Source organism: Oncorhynchus masou, chromosome 7, assembly GCF_036934945.1.
Source record: "Oncorhynchus masou masou isolate Uvic2021 chromosome 7, UVic_Omas_1.1, whole genome shotgun sequence".
Lineage (NCBI taxonomy): Eukaryota > Metazoa > Chordata > Actinopteri > Salmoniformes > Salmonidae > Oncorhynchus > Oncorhynchus masou.
Window position 1 is genome coordinate 9588196 of NC_088218.1, and position 18387 is coordinate 9606582.

The window sequence follows — 18387 nt, forward strand, 5'->3', positions numbered from 1 at the left end:
ACAGTGGGAAGTTGGAATGAAAAACACCAACTTAAGTTAGATATAACCTGTGCTTACCATGAGAAACAGATGTCCCAATCTTCTCCTCCTCTTCTTCATCTTTTATGTTGGCATTCAGCTCCAGTGTTTGACTGCAGTCTTCCAGCTTCACTGATGCCATCTCTAGATCCTGCAGTGCAAACTGGGCTTTACTGTCACAATCAGGACCCAGTGACTGTAGGTTTGAACTCAGTGTGGAAGGAGAGAGGCAGGCTGGGTTTGTCCTCACTGTTGATGTTACTGGCCTCAGACGTAATCTGAGTCAGCCAGTAGTAATAAAGAGAAACGGACACAAAAGTTAGTGCCAGAACTGTCAAGACTTACTTTATTCTCTAAAAATATGGTTAATATTTAGGTGCAGGAGCTCCACAATACTGTTGAGCTAATATTCTATAAGAGGAACATGAGCTCAAACAGTAGAACATTGAGGTGCCGGTACTCAGCTCCGGATGAGCTGCTGTCCAAGTCAAGCACTGATCTCATTTCAATAGATCTGGTAACTAAGCATTGACAAAACATTCACATTAGACAAAGTATACACTTTAAATTAGGCTACACAACTTAAATTCACTTAATCTATAGTAGATTTCCTGAATTCACATAAATGCCTCAAAACCATTTAGTACAAGGTTGCAGTATGTTTCAGGGAGCACTCTGTACTATTTTCCTGAATAACCTTTCCCTGTATTATTCCAATCAAAAACCAATAGTATTTTCCTTCACACCATAGTAACATTTATAGATAGACAGAAACAACTGAATGTTTCAATATTAGTACACATGTAGAAAACTGACAATCATTACATTTAGCTCCAAAACAGTAGTGCAACTGTAAAATTGTCTTTCTCTGCTGCACCCTCAGTGCCTGCACTGAAGTACGTTGATGCAGACCGAGTGGGATCCGCCATTTTAGCATCTCCTGAATTTTACACAAAACCAAAAACGACATGTAAAACGAACCCAGAAATCTAAAATAAATTGATCCTTAATGAAATTACCTTGACGAAATTATATACATCCACTCAGACTAACCCAACGTCTCTATGTGATATGTAAAAAAAGTGATCACGTTCAATCACGCGGTTTGACAAAAAATAGCACATAAAACCTTTATCAAACGTGATAATACCTTGATGTATGTTACCTAGCATGTTATTACATGTTCTTTCGATATTAGAACGTGCTATTACATACCAGTAGTAATACATTAGAAAAGGACACTAAAGTTATCGTCTCGACTGCACAATTCTGACGTATCCTTTATTCTTAATAAGAATGATGCGCGCCTGCGCTGAACATCCTGTTCCCCACTACCAGTTTCTAAACCCAGAGACGTAAAACGCGAGACTTCAGAGAACGCTTGTGAAGCGGACCAATCCGGGGTTGACAAGTCAATGAGAGAAGTGAACAATTCTGATACTTTTGCAGCGGCTAATGGGGATCCTAATAAATACCAAAAATATTCAGTCGGCACACACTTGAAACATGGCCATTCTTTTATCAATTTCATAACTGCAGTGGTTTATTCACAATAGCTCTCACTGCGTATCTTACATATCTCAGCATCACGTGAGTAGGCAGACACTCTTCCAGCGAAACTCCAGATATAACTTTTTTTTTGCTACCCTACTTCGAAAACAATGCTCTCTCCTTCTGCTCTTCTGAGACGCATGAAATCAAAACAAAACCACTACTGGTCACTCTGACTGACTCTACCTTTCCTCATGCCTCCTTTACCATCTTCCTGACCTCAAATGATCACCCAACATGCACAATTGTTGATGAATCGCGCTCCAAAAGAAACCAATGTTCGTTTACAACCTTTGGTCGGTTTGCTCCATTTTTCGTTGTCTCCGTCTTCCATTGATTCTTACCAACTTTATTCAACTGGGAGATATCAGACTTGAACAGCACATCCGCTTCGCCATATTTCCCTCCCCAAAACCAGACACACCCTGCTACGGACTAACTCCTGAATGTACAGTATAATCCTGCATTGAATAAAGCCAACAACTACAGGTTAAAGGGGAATTTCATGCTGGTTTAGTAATGGCATCAGTGGCGATGTCCATCATAGACTTTATTTCGCCCAAAATTGTCCGCCTGTTTTGATCCAAAACTAGCCGAAGGTCAGCCTGATCAGCTTGTACTCATTGAAATGCACGAGATACACGAATACATGTATACAATATTGCATCAGCATCATATGAAATATATTTATTTAAATAAAAATAAAAAATCGAATATCTTGTAAAATGTTCTGATATAGACAGAATGACTGAAAATGACTTGTAATTTTAAATCATCCGTTTACAATTTATAACCGTTATGTCTTCAAACTGGGAGAAGCAGAAAGAGCAAGTCATTCACCCGACATTTGTTCCTCATGACGGCAACACAACGATACGAGGATAATTGTAAGCATCAACATTTCTGAAAACGTTAATTGGATAAGGTTATATTAATTATCTGTTTCTGTTAATGTCGCAAACTATTATTTTCTCTAGGCTAACATAAGCAACTCTTATGGATACTGGATACTTGCATGCTAACTAATAACTAGCATGTTAATGGTAGTTAACACTAATTTAGTTGCTAGATAGGCGGGAAAGCAGGGCCAACATATTTGATGGTTGTACAAACTGTCAGCTAGTTTACTGTATCGGTTTAGCTAACTACGGTTAGCTTTGTTTTCTGGTAACGGGTGCGGAGTCATTGTTATTTGACCATTTAAAAAAAGAACTTGCTAGACATCAACGTTACTCTCTGGGTACCTACTGTGAAGCTGGTTGGTTTGCTAACTAACTGTAGTATGGGTTAGCTATCTAGCTAGCTAAGAACGTTAGCTCACAGGGGAGCTAATCCCTTAATCTTACTATATTTGCACACACTGCATATAATTGTTTCTATTGTGTTGACTGAACGTTTGTTTATTCCATGTAACTGTTGTTTTTGTCGCACTGCTTTGCTTTCTTGGCCAGGTCGCAGTTGTAAATAAGAACTTGTTCTCAACTAGCCTACCTGGTTAAATAAAGGTGTTCTCAACTAGCCTACCTGGTTAAATAAAGGTGTTCTCAACTAGCCTACCTGGTTAAATAAAGGTGTTCTCAACTAGCCTACCTGGTTAAATAAAGGTGTTCTCAACTAGCCTACCTGGTTAAATAAAGGTGAAATAAATCAAATAAAAATAAGTAACTTCCAGGGTTTCAAACAGTCTCTTGACACAGATTGCAAGGTTAAGCAACATTGGTGGTAAGAACAAAGGACTGTGCCCACAAGGTCATGGACAGGTATGTCATATTTTTAGAATGTATCCAGTAAGTAATTTTAAAGGTATCGTTAGTGATAAACTGTCTGCAACAAAGACAGTAAATCCAAGAGCCTTATCTCCTCAGCAGTTTGAAAGTGTTCAATTCACAAAGAACATCTTATGTGTGCTTGACTTTCAGGCTCTTTACCAATGGCCTGATGTCCTTGTTCAACTTCAACGTGTCATGTACTTCTAGAAGTAGTGGGTGGAGGAGTCAGGCGCAGAGAGCAGGGTAGTAGATACTTGGATAGTTTATTCCCAAAGCAACAATGTCGGTCAACGCCACACACACACGGGCGCTAAAAGACCCAGGACGAAACGGTTCGGGAAAAATAACATCCACAGAAATCACACACATCAGAAAACAAGCCCGCACGAATAGCCTAAAACCTAAACAAGAAACAGGTGCAATTTTGATGGATAATTATTCAATTAATTATATTAATTTGTATGGTGGTAATTTGTATGGTCCCTTTTTGAGAAGAATGGTTTAGGAACTTGGCAATTTTGAATGAGGTGATCATGTGAACTTAATGTCCTTTTATCCTATTGACTCGCAAGTTCTAAAAGTGTATAATTATATTCATTGAATAATTATCCATCAAAATTATAGATATTTACATATACTTAACATTATTTTGTCTTATCACTGTACAAGATAGTATTCTTTGACTGAATGTTTTGTGCAAATACTGGAGTAATGTAATGATTAGTGTGATTGACAATTTTTTGGTTACTTTGTCCATGTGTATAGGCTACAAGTACATTTAAATTATGTTCTTTGCAAGTCGACCTGAAAAGCGACCTGAAAAATACTTATTTTCAACTTTCAGAAGGAAGGAAGTCTTTTCAACGACATGAACAATACATATTTTCAACTTTCAACCAAAACCAAATGGGCATCATCCTCTTTTCAACGTCTTTTTAAAGACAGTTTGCTGGGTGGGCAGCGTGCTCCGATTCGGAATAAATTTGTCTGTTTCTTTCTAGCTGGCAAAATAAGTGGGCGAGACATTGTTTGGTCCTGCCATACGTCGATAACATCGTTTGTTTGTCACTGGTATGGGCTAAATATCCTAAACCTAGACCGTGATGGCAGCAAGCTAAAACAAGGGAGAGGGGGGAAGATCATTCAGGTTCTGTTTCATCTGCTGCTGGCTTTAAAAAAAAATCCACATGCAATTGATTAAATGAGATTTGTATTCTCTAAAGATTGTAATTGTGTTCATATCTGATTAATATTTTGGAAAAATCCTCACAGCCGTTTTCCACACCAAATTGTGAACTACAATTTGGTGCGCACCATTTTACTATGTACAGTAGGCAGTAAGCTCCCTATGTGTCATCAAAATTAAGATCTTGTGTTAGTGGTTTATATATGCAGGGAGCATACATTGTGTAAACAAATAAATAAATGGTTCAAGTTAGAACCCATGTATATTACACTGCTCAAAAAAATAAAGGGAACACTTAAACAACACAATGTAACTCCAAGTCAATCACACTTCTGTGAAATCAAACTGTCCACTTAGGAAGCAACACTGATTGACAATAAATTTCACATGCTGTTGTGCAAATGGAATAGACAACAGGTGGAAATTATGGGCATTTAGCAAGACACCCCCAATAAAGGAGTGGTTCTGCAGGTGGTGACCACAGACCACTTCTCAGTTCTTATGCTTCCTGGCTGATGTTTTGGTCACTTGAATGCTGGCGGTGCTTTCACTCTAGTGGTAGTATGAGACGGAGTCTACAACACACACAAGTGGCTCAGGTAAGTGCAGCTCATCCAGGATGGAACATCAATGCGAGCTGTGGCAAGAAGGTTTGCTGTGTCTGTCAGTGTAGTGTCCAGAGCATGGAGGCGCTACCAGGAGACAGGCCAGTACATCAAGAGACGTGGAGGAGGCCGTAGGAGGGCAACAACCCAGCAGCAGGACCGCTACCTCCGCCTTTGTGCAAGGAGGAGCACTGCCAGAGCCCTGCAAAATGACCTCCAGCAGGCCACAAATGTGCATGTGTCTGCTCAAACAGTCAGAAACAGACTCCATGAGGGTGGTATGAGGGCCAGACGTCCACAGGTGGGGGTTGTGCTTTCAGCCCAACACCGTGCAGGACGTTTGGCATTTGCCAGAGAACACCAAATTCGCCACTGAACAGCAAATTCGCCACTGGCGCCCTGTGCTCTTCATAGATGAAAGCAGGTTCACACTGAGCACATGACACACAACCAAGAGTCTGGAGACGCCATGGAGAACGTTCTGCTGCCTGCAACATCCTCCAGCATGACCGGTTTGGCGGTGGGTCAGTCATGGTGTGGGGTGGCATTTCTTTGGGGGCCGCACAGCCCTCCATGTGCTCGCCAGAGGTAGCCTGACTGCCATTAGGTACCGAGATGAGATCCTCAGACCCCTTGTGAGACCATATGCTGGTGCAGTTGGCCCTGGGTTCCTCCTAATGCAGGACAATGCTAGACCTCATGTGGCTGGAGTGTGTCAGCAGTTCCTGCAAGAGGAAGGCATTGATGCTATGGACTGGCCCGCCCGTTCCCAGACCTGAATCCAATTGAGCATATCTGGGACATCATGTCTCGCTCCATCCACCAACGCCACGTTGCACCACAGACTGTCCAGGAGTTGGCAGATGCTTTAGTCCAGGTCTGGGAGCATGCCCAGGCATTGTAGGGAGGTCATACAGGCACGTGGAGGCCACACACACTACTGAGCCTCATTTTGACTTGTTTTAAGGACATTGCATCAAAGTTGGATCAGCCTGTTGTGTGGTTTTCCACTTTAATTTTGAGTGTGACTCCAAATCCAGACCTCCATGGGTTGATAAATTTGATTTCCATTGATAATTTTTGTGTGATTTTGTTGTCAGCACATTCAACTATGTAAAGAAAAAATTATTTAATAAGAATATTTCATTCATTCAGATCTAGGATGTGTTATTTTAGTGTTCCCTTTATTTTTTTGAGCAGTGTAGTTAATATTCTGCACCAACTACATAAATATATGATCGTATCCATTGTCTTCTATTTGGACTTTAAAACGCAGACAGCAGCGCCACCATTTTACCAGCTCGTGAGCCTTTAAAAAAATACACAACCAATAACATTAAACGAACTCAGAAATCTCAAATAAATTGAATATTTTTAAATTACCTTGACGAAATAGTGTACATTAAGTCAGACAAACCCAAAATCTCAAGGTATATGACTTGTAAAATCGTTTTCATCACGACACAAATTTAACAGAGGAAACCTGGCAATCCCTTCACGGATTTGTAACCTATCATGTTATGACATGTTCTTTCGATTTTAGATAGCACGTTTAAACTATTACCTACCGGTAGTAATACATAGAGACGGAGACAAAAAGCATCGTCTTCACAGCACACATTCTGAACAAAGATGCGCTGCCATAGAGATAGATAGAGGACTTATCTTTGTATCTGTGTCATTATAGCGTCAGTGACAGAATATGCAGCGCCATTGAGGGGATTCGATTAGTTTGGCCTGGGCTCCCGGATAGGCGTGTTTTGCACGGGGTGAAAGTTGATGGCATTTGTTTTGTTTTTGGCCAGGTCCCACATTCAAAGCCCACAGCCAAGTCTGCTCCAAACAAAAGTGATGTAATTAAGCACTTGGAGTAATGAGTAGGATTCTGTATTTTCACATGAAAAAGTTATTGATTTTGATAAAAAGCTTTATCTGCCTTCCCAATGAAACCTGGCTTTAAAACATTTGAACAAATATTTTATGGAAAAAAGATGTTTCTGGATGATGCACCATGCTGCCTTGTTGACAAAATTACCGAAAGGCGCAGATTACTGTTGCTATTTGAGAAGGGCACTAATCCCTTGCCACATTTGCCTGTTACTGTTTACATCACGGGCCATAGACCGGTGCCCCGTGGCTCAGCATAATCCCTACTGACGAGCCAGCTGGAGATGACTCCAACAGAGTCAGGGGGGATCAGCCAATGAAGTTGGAAGTACCACCCAGTTGACTACATTAAAATGGTGGAAGCCAGCAATGCATTGAGCTATAATAAGAACGAGAGAGTCTCCAAGATGGCCGACCATTGTTTTGAACGTAATCTACTCACGGTCAGATACGCCTATTCAAGGAGGCTGACATCTTGCTAGATTCCGGTTTCAGGAGCCCATTAGTAAATGTTAGTGGCGGTCTGTGCCTTTAAGATAAGGGAGGACAGGTCTTTTTTTATGAGCATGGCCTTATTTCTATAACAGCATATTGGATGACTATCATTCACCCAGCTCAATGTAACATCAACAGGTTTAGGCTACTACATGATACTCTAATGTTCCCTATACCCATCAAGTGGTTGCTACAACCTAGCCTATGAATGAAAGTTTACAACGTAGGTGCACAGGTCGAGAGAAATCTGAGTAATCAAGGTGACATTGACACATTCAATACCGCCTTGCACACTCTTACCTGTATCTATCTGATCTGGGGTGTAATCATTAGTCCAACAGTTGCAAACAAGAGTTTCTATTAAACAAATACCGGTATATTTATCTTCGATTTCATTTGCTTCATTTTAAGGAATGTTTTTCAACAGAATCGGTGGAATGAATACACCCCTGATCACACAAAAACACAGTTCACTTTCAAAGCAGCCACATACAAACAGCAGATCCTGGACTATTAATTTACTCCCGTGAGTCGGTCTCATCTTCCAATGTCAGGAACCCATCACATTGAATGAGCAGTGTGGACGAGAGCAAGTGAGTGATTTCCATTGTTTTTCCTTCTGTGTGCAAGCTCTTCCATGTAATAGCATGAATTTAAAACATTAATAACTTTAGCTGTGATTTGTGGGGAGTGGAGGGGAAGAAAAGAAAAGAAAATCGGCCTTGAAGACAATTCATGGACAAATTCCATTGATATGTTTGTCACAAAGGTAATTTGTAATCTTGAAAATTGCCTTCTCTGGGGGCGTCTATTGGAAGTATCTTTATAGCAAGGTGGCATCCTATGACGGTGCCACGTTGAACGTCACTGAGCTCTTCAATAAGGCCATTCTACTGCCTATGTTTGTCTATGGAGATTGCATGGTTGTGTTCCTCAATTTTATACCTGTCAGGAAAGGGTGTGGCTAAAATAGTAAAATCAACTCATTTGAAGGGGTGTCCACATAATTTTGTTAATGTAGTGTGTAAACAGTAGCCTATAGGCTTATTTCAATGTTGAAATACATTTAATTGTCAATCAAGTGAGTTCTGTTTTGCTATTTGTAGGCTATTGTCTAATGTGTCTCAATAGACACGAAGTGTACAAAACATTGGAAACACCCTTAAAACTTCTTATGGCTGAGATCCCGCTAACGGGATTGATATGACAACAGCCAGTGAAAGTGAAGAGCGGCAAATTCAAAGAATAGAAATCTCATAATTAAAATTCCTCAAACATACAAGTATCTCATACCATTTTAAAGGTAATCTTGTTGTTAATCCCACCACAGTGTTCGATTTCAAAAAGGCTTTACAGCGAAAGCACCAAAAATGATTATGTTAGGTCTTCACCAAGTCACAGAAAAACACAGCCATTTTTCCAGCCAAAGAGAGGAGTCACAAAAAGCAGAAATAGAGATAAAATTAATCACTAACCTTTGATGGCCTTCATCAGATGACACTCATAGGACTTCATGTTACACAATACATGTTTTTTGTTGGATAAAGTTCATATTTATATCCAAAAATCTCAGTTTACATTGGCGCATTATGTTCAGTAGTTCCAAAACTTCCGGTGATTTTGCAGAGAGCCACATCAATTTACATAAATACTCATAATAAATATTGATGAAAGATACAACTATTATACATGAAACTTTAGATAAACTTCTCCTTAATGCATCCGCTGTGTCAAATTTCAATTAAACATTACGGAAAAAGCATACCATCCAATAATCTGAGTAAGGCGCTATGAGACCAAACCAGCCAAAGAAATGTTGTGGAGTCAACATTAGTCAGAAATAGCATTATAAATATTCACTTACCTTTGATCTTCATCAGAATGCACTCCCAGGAATCCCAGTTCCACAATAAATGTTTGTTTTGTATGATAATGTCCATCATTTATGTCCAAATTCCTCCTTGTTGTTCGCGTGTTCAGCCCAGTAATCCACATTCATGACGCACGAGCAGACGAAAAGTCGAAAAGTTCCGTTACAGTCCGTAGAAACATGTCAAACGATGTATAGAAACAATCTTTAGGATGTTTTTAACATAAATCTAACATAATGATCCAACCGGAGAATTCCTTTGTCTGTAGAACTGCAATGGAAAGCAAGCTAACTTTCACATGAACGTGCGTGGTCAGCTCGTGGGACTCGGGCAGACCTCTGACTCATTCCCCTCTTATTCAGCCCCACTTCACAGTAGAGGCATCAAACAAGGTTCTAGAGACTGTTGACATCTAGTGGAAGCCATAGGAAGTGCAAGATTACCAATGTCCCGCTGAGTTGAAAAACTACAAGCCTCAGATTTCCCACTTCCTGTTTGGATTTTTCCCAGGTTTTTGACTGCCATATGAGTTCTGTTATACTCAGACATCATTCAAACAGTTTTAGAAACTTCAGAGTGTTTTCTATCCAAATTTACTAATAATATGCATATATTAGCAACTGAGCCTGAGTAGCAGACAGTTTACTCTGGGCACCTTTTTCATCCAAGCTACTCGATACTGCCCCCAGCCATAACAAGTTTAATACTGAGTTGCACCCCCTTGCCCTCATATATTTTTTATATTTTTCAGTGTATGTTCACTGAGTGTACAAAACATTAAGGACACCTTCCTAATATTCAGTTGAACCCTTTTGCCCTCAGAACAGCCTCAATTCGTCAGGGCATGGACTGGGGATGATGGTGTTGATGTGAGCCATGACCAGCCATTCAAAGCACTTCATGGCTACAGACGTGAGTGCTACGGGTCAGTTGTCATTTAGGCAGGTTACCTTGGTGTTCTTTGGCACAGGGACTATGGTGGTCTGCTTGAAACATGTAGGTATTACAGACTCCGTCAGGGACAGGTTGGAGATGTCAGTGAAGACACTTGCCAGTTGGTCAGGACATGCTCTGAGTACACGTCCAGGTAATCTGTCTGGCCCTGCAGCCTTGTTAATGTTGACCTGATTAAAGATCTTACTTAACGGGGACTGTCTAATTTGTAACATTTTTTACAATATTGCAAATATGCAGAGAATGAAGTTGGGTTACTTCTAAGAAACTTGGGCTGACTCCTATGTCATCATCTCCAACATGTGATCTTCTATTCTAGAGCTTTGCTTTGGTGTGGATTGAGGCCTATACATTCATATCAGTTGTGTTCCCCTGTTGTATTCAGCTTTCCTTATTTCTATTGTGGATTGTGTTTCTGTTTGCCATCTGTACCGATGAATGAATCGTACACACAATGTGCAAATATGAATATTTTTCAATTATCAGCAATTAAATTTGATGTGGATTTAATTGTTTGGTGAAAAATGCATAAAAGGAGAGTAATTGCCCATAATTCTGCACGTTTGTGTCGTTGTACTTCCAGTTTTGGTCATCATGATTTCGTGACTGCAAAGAACATTTATGGATCTACTGGAATTTTTAAAAGACAGACTAACTTTCTGTTTTATCTGCTTGCACTCCAGAAATAAGTATAGTTGTATCAATCTTTTTGCAGGCAGTCGTGTTCTTTTGATGAACGGATTTGCAATTTTGATGGTATTATATTTTTTATTAATGTTTTTTTTTAAAGACAACTACATTTTCAAAAAGCATTTACTGTTTTGCAAAAGTTGTGTGTTTTGTGGACTCTGTTTTGAAAATCAACAACATTGTTCCAAAAAATGATTGTTGGCGATTGAGACAAACTGTAATATGTCAAGGCAGTTGCTCCCTGATTAAATAGTACACCCTGCTGGACAAAAAAAGCTTACTGCACCTGGTATTCCCAGGCAGCGTACCATCCAAGTACTAACCAGGCCCGACCCTGCTTAGCTTCCGAGACCAGGCGTATTGAGGCTGATATGGTCGTAAGCCAGTATATATTGTGTATATATGATCTGTAATAATGCCGTAAGCGAAGGAATAACTCTTGCAACACTATATCAAGTTTTTGTCACTTGAAAAAGTGCAGTGTGAAATCATAGAAATAGAATCAGGGGGATAAACAGATAGTTACTTTAACACATGCAGATGAGTTACAAACCTTGTATACATTTAACGGCATATATTTGAGTCTTGTGAAAATAGCAGGCCTATCAAATATTGACTTCAGACAAATACATCAGATAACGTTACCGGTATGTGAGGCAGTCCATGTTACCAGAACATGACTTTAGCACATTTCATAGTTTATACTGTTTAGTCTTATTGTGAATATATATCCAAATCATACGTGTTTTTGACTACTTTAGTACTTAGCTATTTGTGTATATGTTTGATCGTGTGTATTGCACTGTTGAGGAGAGCTTGCAAGTAAGCATTTCACTGTACCGTTTACACCCTGTATCCCGTGTACGTGACGAAAACTTTTTTTAAAGATTAACGCACCATTCACATCAGCTATCATAATTAATATAACGGTGACCGACCTGACCAGCACTGTCTAGCCATCACTGACACTAAGATGAACTTGCACAGTGTAACTACAATATAGACCATGCTCCTAACAAACTATAAGGAAGCAACGCCTTATTTATATTTACAACGACAGGGGGTGCACTGTTCCTGGAGATACTGCAATACCAGGTCGATGCGTGGAGTGGACGGAGCAAGCCCCTATTCCATCTCACTGTTCCAAAAATCAATTGAATATATGGTCCCCAGAGAGGGGACGTCTCAGATATTAAACTGATAAAAACAGATTTTTTTTGTTAGTTTAAAAAAAAGAAGCTTTGTCACATTTCCTTTAAAAACAGCTCATATACTTTTTACATAATTTTTACACATAACAACGGCATACAAGCATAAAAACAAATAATTTGACGATTCCATTTAAATTGGTTAAAAAGTACATGTTGTTAAAACCAATAAAAACAACCATGAATAAAAGTACTTTTCACTGTAAAAAACATAAAATCTGCAAAAGCCATTTAAAATGTGTACAAATGATTTAACAAGATAGAAATGTTCGAAGACATGAAAAAACATGTTAAAAAGTCACTTTGTTAAAAAGCTGTCTTCCATCCTCTGTACAGGAACGGGGTGAGTCCTTATCAAACTCGCCTCATCCTGCTCCTCTGAATAGATTACCATCCCGTCCTTCGGGGCCCAGAGGAGATCCCTCCCCTAGTCGCATCGCCTTAGGCGCCGCAGCGCTGTCAGGCTGTGGCCGCCGGGACCTAGGGTGTTGTGGGGGACCCTTCGCCTGGTGTCGAGGCCCCCTTCCTTCCGTACCACCCCAGGGCTTCCGTAGCTTCAACCACCCTGGATGGTTCCGACTTAGAATATGTGGACATCTATAAATACCTAGGTGTCTGGGCTAGACTGTAAACTCTCCTTCCAGGCTCATATTAAACAGCTCCAATCCAAAATCAAATCTAGAATCGGCTTTCTATTTCGCAACAAAGCCTCCTTCACTCACGCCGCCAAACTTACCCTAGTAAAACTGACTATCCTACCGATCCTCGACTTCGGCGATGTCATCTACAAAAGCTTCCAATACTCTACTCAGCAAACTAGATGCAGTTTATCATAGTGCCATCCGTTTTGTTACTAAAACACCTTATACCACCCACCACTGCGACCTGTATGCTCTAGTCGGCTGGCCCTCGCTACATATTCGTCGCCAGACCCACTAGCTCCAGGTCATCTATAAGTCCATGCTCGGTAAAACTCTGCCTTATCTCAGTTCACCGGTCACGATAACAACACCCACCCGTAGCACGCGCTCCAGCAGGTATATCTCACTGATCGTCCCCAAAGCCAACACCTCCTTTGGCCGCCTTTCCTTCCAGTTCTCTGCTGCCTGTGACTGGAACGAATTGCAAAAATCACTGAAGTTGGAGACTTATTTCCCTCACCAACTTAAAACATCTGCTATCTGAGCAGCTAACCGATCGCTGCAGCTGTACATAGTCCATCTGTAAATAGCCCACCCAATTTACCTACCTCATCCCCATACTGTTTTTATTTATGTACTTTTCTGCTCTTTTGCGCACCAGTATCTCTACCTGCACATGATCATCTGATCATTTATCACTCCAGTGTTAATCAGCTTTTTTTTAACCTTTATTTAACTAGGCAAGTCAGTTAAGAACAAATTCTTATTTTCAATGATGGCCTATGAACAGTGGGTTAACTGCCTGTTCAGGGGCAGAACGACAGATTTGTACCTTGTCAGCTCAGGGATTTGAACTTGCAACATTTCGGTTACTAGTCCAACGCTAGTCCAATGCTCTAACCACTAGGCTTATTGCCTACCTCCTCATGCCTTTTGCACACAATGTATATAGACTTTTTTTTCTCTACTGTGTTCTTGACTTGTTTATTGTTTACTCCATGTGTAACTGTGTTGTTGTCTGCTCACACTGCTATGCTTTATCTTGGCCAGGTCACAGTTGCAAATGAGAACTTGTTCTCAACTAGCCTACCTGGTTAAATAAAGGTGAAATTATTTATTTATTTTTAAATTAGAAAACCCTTTTGCAATTACGTTAGCACAGCTGAAAACTGTCATCTGCAATAAACGAGAAGCCTTACTCCTGCTCTGACTGTGGAAAGTGTTTCTCTCGACAGGGCAGCTTAATTACTCCTGCTCTGACTCTGGGAAATGCTTCAAAACATCAGCTGAGCTGAAAGTTCACCAGATAACACATACAGGAGAGAAGCCTTACTCCTGCTCTGACTGTGGGAGGAGTTTCTCTCGACAGGGCAACTTAAAATCACACCAACAGATACACACAAGAGAGAAGCCTTTTTCAGAATAAAACTGTACATTTTGGGTGGATTGACAATGGACCCCTGCTTAAAGTATCCTCCTTTTTAAACAAAGTCTTACAGAGTTGGCTACAATGTCATCCTCCAGACAAGGCAGATCTAATATTACAGCAAATAATATGGCTCAGCTCCAATGTACTGAGAGATAAAACAAACTTCATGTAAAAAATGTGTATAATATCTTTGAAGGACATTGTAAACAAGAAAGGTCACATGATGTCACAACTAACAACAGTGTATGGAGGTGTATACTCAATACAAGATTATAACCAACTCATCGCAGCTCTGCCACAAAATTGAAAGAGGCAGTTACTTAAGAAATTAAACACTTTGTCTAGCAGAAATGGCTTAAAATTATTAGTATAAATTGAAACTTAGTCAAAAGGTTTGACAGCAATATGGTATAAAATGCAAGTAATTTGGGAACAGGTTTTTGATGTCCCAATACCTTGGCATCAGGTCTATGAACTGACATATACAACTATTGACACTGCAGTCTCATTCGCTTCGGTATAAGCTATTATACAAAACACTTGTTACAGAAAGAATGGTCAATATATGGGGCATAGAACAGTCAGCCCAGTGCAGACTCTGCCATGAGGAAACAGAATCAATAGAACAGTCGGCCCAGTGCAGACTCTGCCACGAGGAAACAGAATCAATAGAACAAACAGGCCTGTGCAGACTCTGCCATGAGGAAACAGAATCAATAGAACAAACACTCTGCCAGTGCAGACTCTGCCATGAGGAAACAGAATCAATAGAACAAACAGGCCTTTGCAGACTCTGCCATGAGGAAACAGAATCAATAGAACAGAACAAGAAGTGCAGACTCTGCAGACATGCCTCAGTGCAGTCAGAATGAATAGAACAGTCAGCTCAGTGCAGACTCTGCCACGAGGAAACAGAATCAATAGAACAAACAGAAGTGCAGACTCTGCCACGAGGAAAACAGAAGACTCAATAATAGAACAGTCAGCTCAGTGCAGACTCTGCCATGAGGAAACAGAATCAATAGAACAAACAGGCCTGTGCAGACTCTGCCATGAGGAAACAGAATCAATAGAACAAACAGGCCTGTGCAGACTCTGCCATGAGGAAACAGAATCAATAGAACAAACAGGCCAGTGCAGACTCTGCCATGAGGAAACAGAATCAATAGAACAAACAGGCCTGTGCAGACTCTGCCATGAGGAAACAGAATCAATAGAACAGTCAGCTCAGTGCAGACTCTGCCATGAGGAAACAGAATCAATAGAACAAACAGGCCTGTGCAGACTCTGCCATGAGGAAACAGAATCAATAGAACAGTCAGCCTAGAACAGAGGAAACAGAATCAATAGAACAGTCAGCCAGTGCAGACTCTGCAGACTCTGCCAGAAACAGAATCAATAGAACAAACAGGCCTGTGCAGACTCTGCCATGAGGAAACAGAATCAATAGAACAGTCAGCTCAGTGCAGACTCTGCCACGAGGAAACAGAATCAATAGAACAAACAGACTCTGCCATGAGGAAACAGAATCAATAGAACAAACAGGCCTGTGCAGACTCTGCCATGAGGAAACAGAATGAATAGAACAGTCAGCTCAGTGCAGACTCTGCCACGAGGAAACAGAATCAATAGAACAAACAGGCCTGTGCAGACTCTGCCACGAGGAAACAGAATGAATAGAACAGTCAGCTCAGTGCAGACTCTGCCACGAGGAAACAGAATGAATAGAACAGTCAGCCCAGCGCAGACTCTGCCACGAGGAAACAGAATGAATAGAACAGTCAGCTCAGTGCAGACTCTGCCACGAGGAAACAGAATGAATAGAACAGTCAGCCCAGTGCAGACTCTGCCACGAGGAAACAGAATGAATAGAACAGTCAGCTCAGTGCAGACTCTGCCACGAGGAAACAGAATCAATAGGACATATTTTCTGGTACTGTCTATCAGTGGCTCGCTTTTGGAGTCGGGTCCAGGAATGGTTGTGGCATCATATTATCAGGTTTCAGATGGACCTGCAAACTGTATTGTTAAGGGATCTGAAAAACCACGATCAGTGGGTAATATTATACTCTGGGGTAAAGTATTTATTTTTAGGGCGATATGGTAGAAATGTTACAAATATGGAGGTTCAGGAGCCTCATATGACATCACAGTAAAATGGAGACATGTATTTCCAAGAGAAATAGCACAACACCATTATACTGGAAAAGGTGAGTTAATCTGTGGACATCGGAGGGTTGGAGTTCAGATCAGAATGAATGGTGGATTGGCCGCTGTGGGTGGAAATCCAGACACTTGAAGAGGAAATTGGCATAATATGTATATTGTTTATTTACAGGTTCCGTAGATGTGAGTGAAAATAGCTGTTGGTTTACTCCAACCAGGGGAGGGGTGGTAGGGTAGTATAATCCAATCATGATAGGGGGAAATAATATAGAGAAAACATATTAGAAATTAAGGAAACAATTACATTTATAGATTGTAGGTTCAATCTGCAATATTAAAGCTAATCTACCAGCTAAGATTTAAAGTCACTCCATCACTTAATTCTCATCAGTGTGCACCATGTGGTGCGTTGGGCTGACCGCACCACCCTATGGAGAGCCCTGCGGTTGCGGATGGTGCAGTTGCCGTGCCAGGCGGTGATGCACCCCGACAGGATGCTCTCAATGGTGCATCTGTAGAAGTTTGGGAGGGTCTTAGGGGCCAAGACAAATTTCTTCAGCCTCCTGTTGCTCCTTCTTCACCACATCTGTGTGTGAAAGGACCATTTCAGGTTGTCAGTGATGTGCACGCTGAGTAACTTGAAGCTTTTGACCCTCTCCACTGTGGCCCGTCGATGTGGATGGGGGCGTGCTCCCTCTGCTATTTCCAAAGTCCACGATCAGATCATTTTGTTTTTCTCATTGAGGAAGAGGCTATTTTCCTTGCACCACTCTGCCAGGGCCCTCACCTCTTCCCTGTAGGCTGTCTCGTCTTTGTTGGTAAACTGATCCACATGGCCCTGTGGGGGCAGTATGCAGATTGTAGTGGGTCTAGATTGTTGGGTAAGGTGGAGGTGTATATGATCCCTAGCCTCTCAAATCACTTCATGATAGCAGAAGTTAGACCTTAGCTTTCTTGGGTACAGGAACAATGGTGGAATCTTCAAGCAAGTGGGTACAACAGACTGGGATGTGGAGAGCTTGAATATGTCCGTAAACACTCCAGCGAGCTGGTCTGTGGATGCAGCTAGGGATGCCTTCTGGACCGGCAGCCTTACAAGGGTCAACACACTTAAATGTCTTACTCACGTCGGCCATCGAGAACGAGAGCTCACAGTCCTCGTGAGAGGTGGTGACCCGCGTCGGCACTGTGTTTTCCTCAAAGCGGGCGAAGAAGGTGTTTTTGCTTATTTAGCTATTACTTTAATGATAAGCAGGATATGGAACGACTACACTTGTTTATTAAACTGTATTTTAGTTTTGTTATTTTAGTCAGGCTGAAAGCAGTTAGTGGTGTGCACCAATAATCCACAATTCAATATGATATTGATATCTCACCGGCCAGTTTATTAGGTACACAATAATGGGACGCTCATATAGACAATGAGTCACGTTGCTTGCTATGTAAAGCAGGCAGACAGGCATCGAAGCATTCCATTACTGTTTGATTGAATGATATACTGGGCAAAACCACATCAAACTTTATTTGTCACATGCGCCGAATACAACAAGTGTAGACCTTACCGTGAACTGCTTACTGACAAACCCTTAACCAAATGCAGTTCAAGAAGAGTTAAAGGAAATATTGACCAAATAAACTAAAGTAAAATATAATAAAAAGTAACACAAAGTAATACAAAATAACAAGGCTAAATACAAGGGGTACCGGTACCGAGTCAGTGTGCGGGGCTACAGGTTAGTTGAGGTAATTTTGGCACATGAAGTGACTATGTATAGATAAACAGAGAGTAGCAGCAGTGTACAAAACAAATGGAGGGAGGGGTCAACCATTGACCTAAGCGACTTTGAGCGTGGTATGATAGTTGCCAGGTACGTGACTTTGAGTTGCCAGGTACGTGACTTTGAGCGTGGTGTGATA

General features: G+C 41.0%; 1 long non-coding RNA gene and 1 other non-coding gene across 3 annotated transcripts in view; both read right to left on the bottom strand.

The window, feature by feature from the left end:
• The window catches only part of LOC135543204 (uncharacterized), a 4655-nt gene extending 3313 nt beyond the window's left edge, over nucleotides 1-1342 (bottom strand). Inside the window, exons 1-2 of one of the 2 annotated variants that reach the window (XR_010456186.1) lie at nucleotides 1234-1342; nucleotides 58-296 (exon numbers count right to left, since the gene is read on the bottom strand). This is a non-coding gene — a long non-coding RNA (uncharacterized LOC135543204). Of the gene's footprint in view, nucleotides 1-57; nucleotides 297-1037 lie in introns of both variants that reach the window. The other variant, XR_010456187.1, reaches the window with a different exon arrangement.
• A 10742-nt stretch (nucleotides 1343-12084) lies between these two features.
• LOC135543627 (U2 spliceosomal RNA) lies at nucleotides 12085-12269 on the bottom strand. The gene has a single exon (XR_010456240.1). It is a non-coding gene; the product is annotated as a U2 spliceosomal RNA (small nuclear RNA).
• Nucleotides 12270-18387: the final 6118 nt, after the last annotated feature.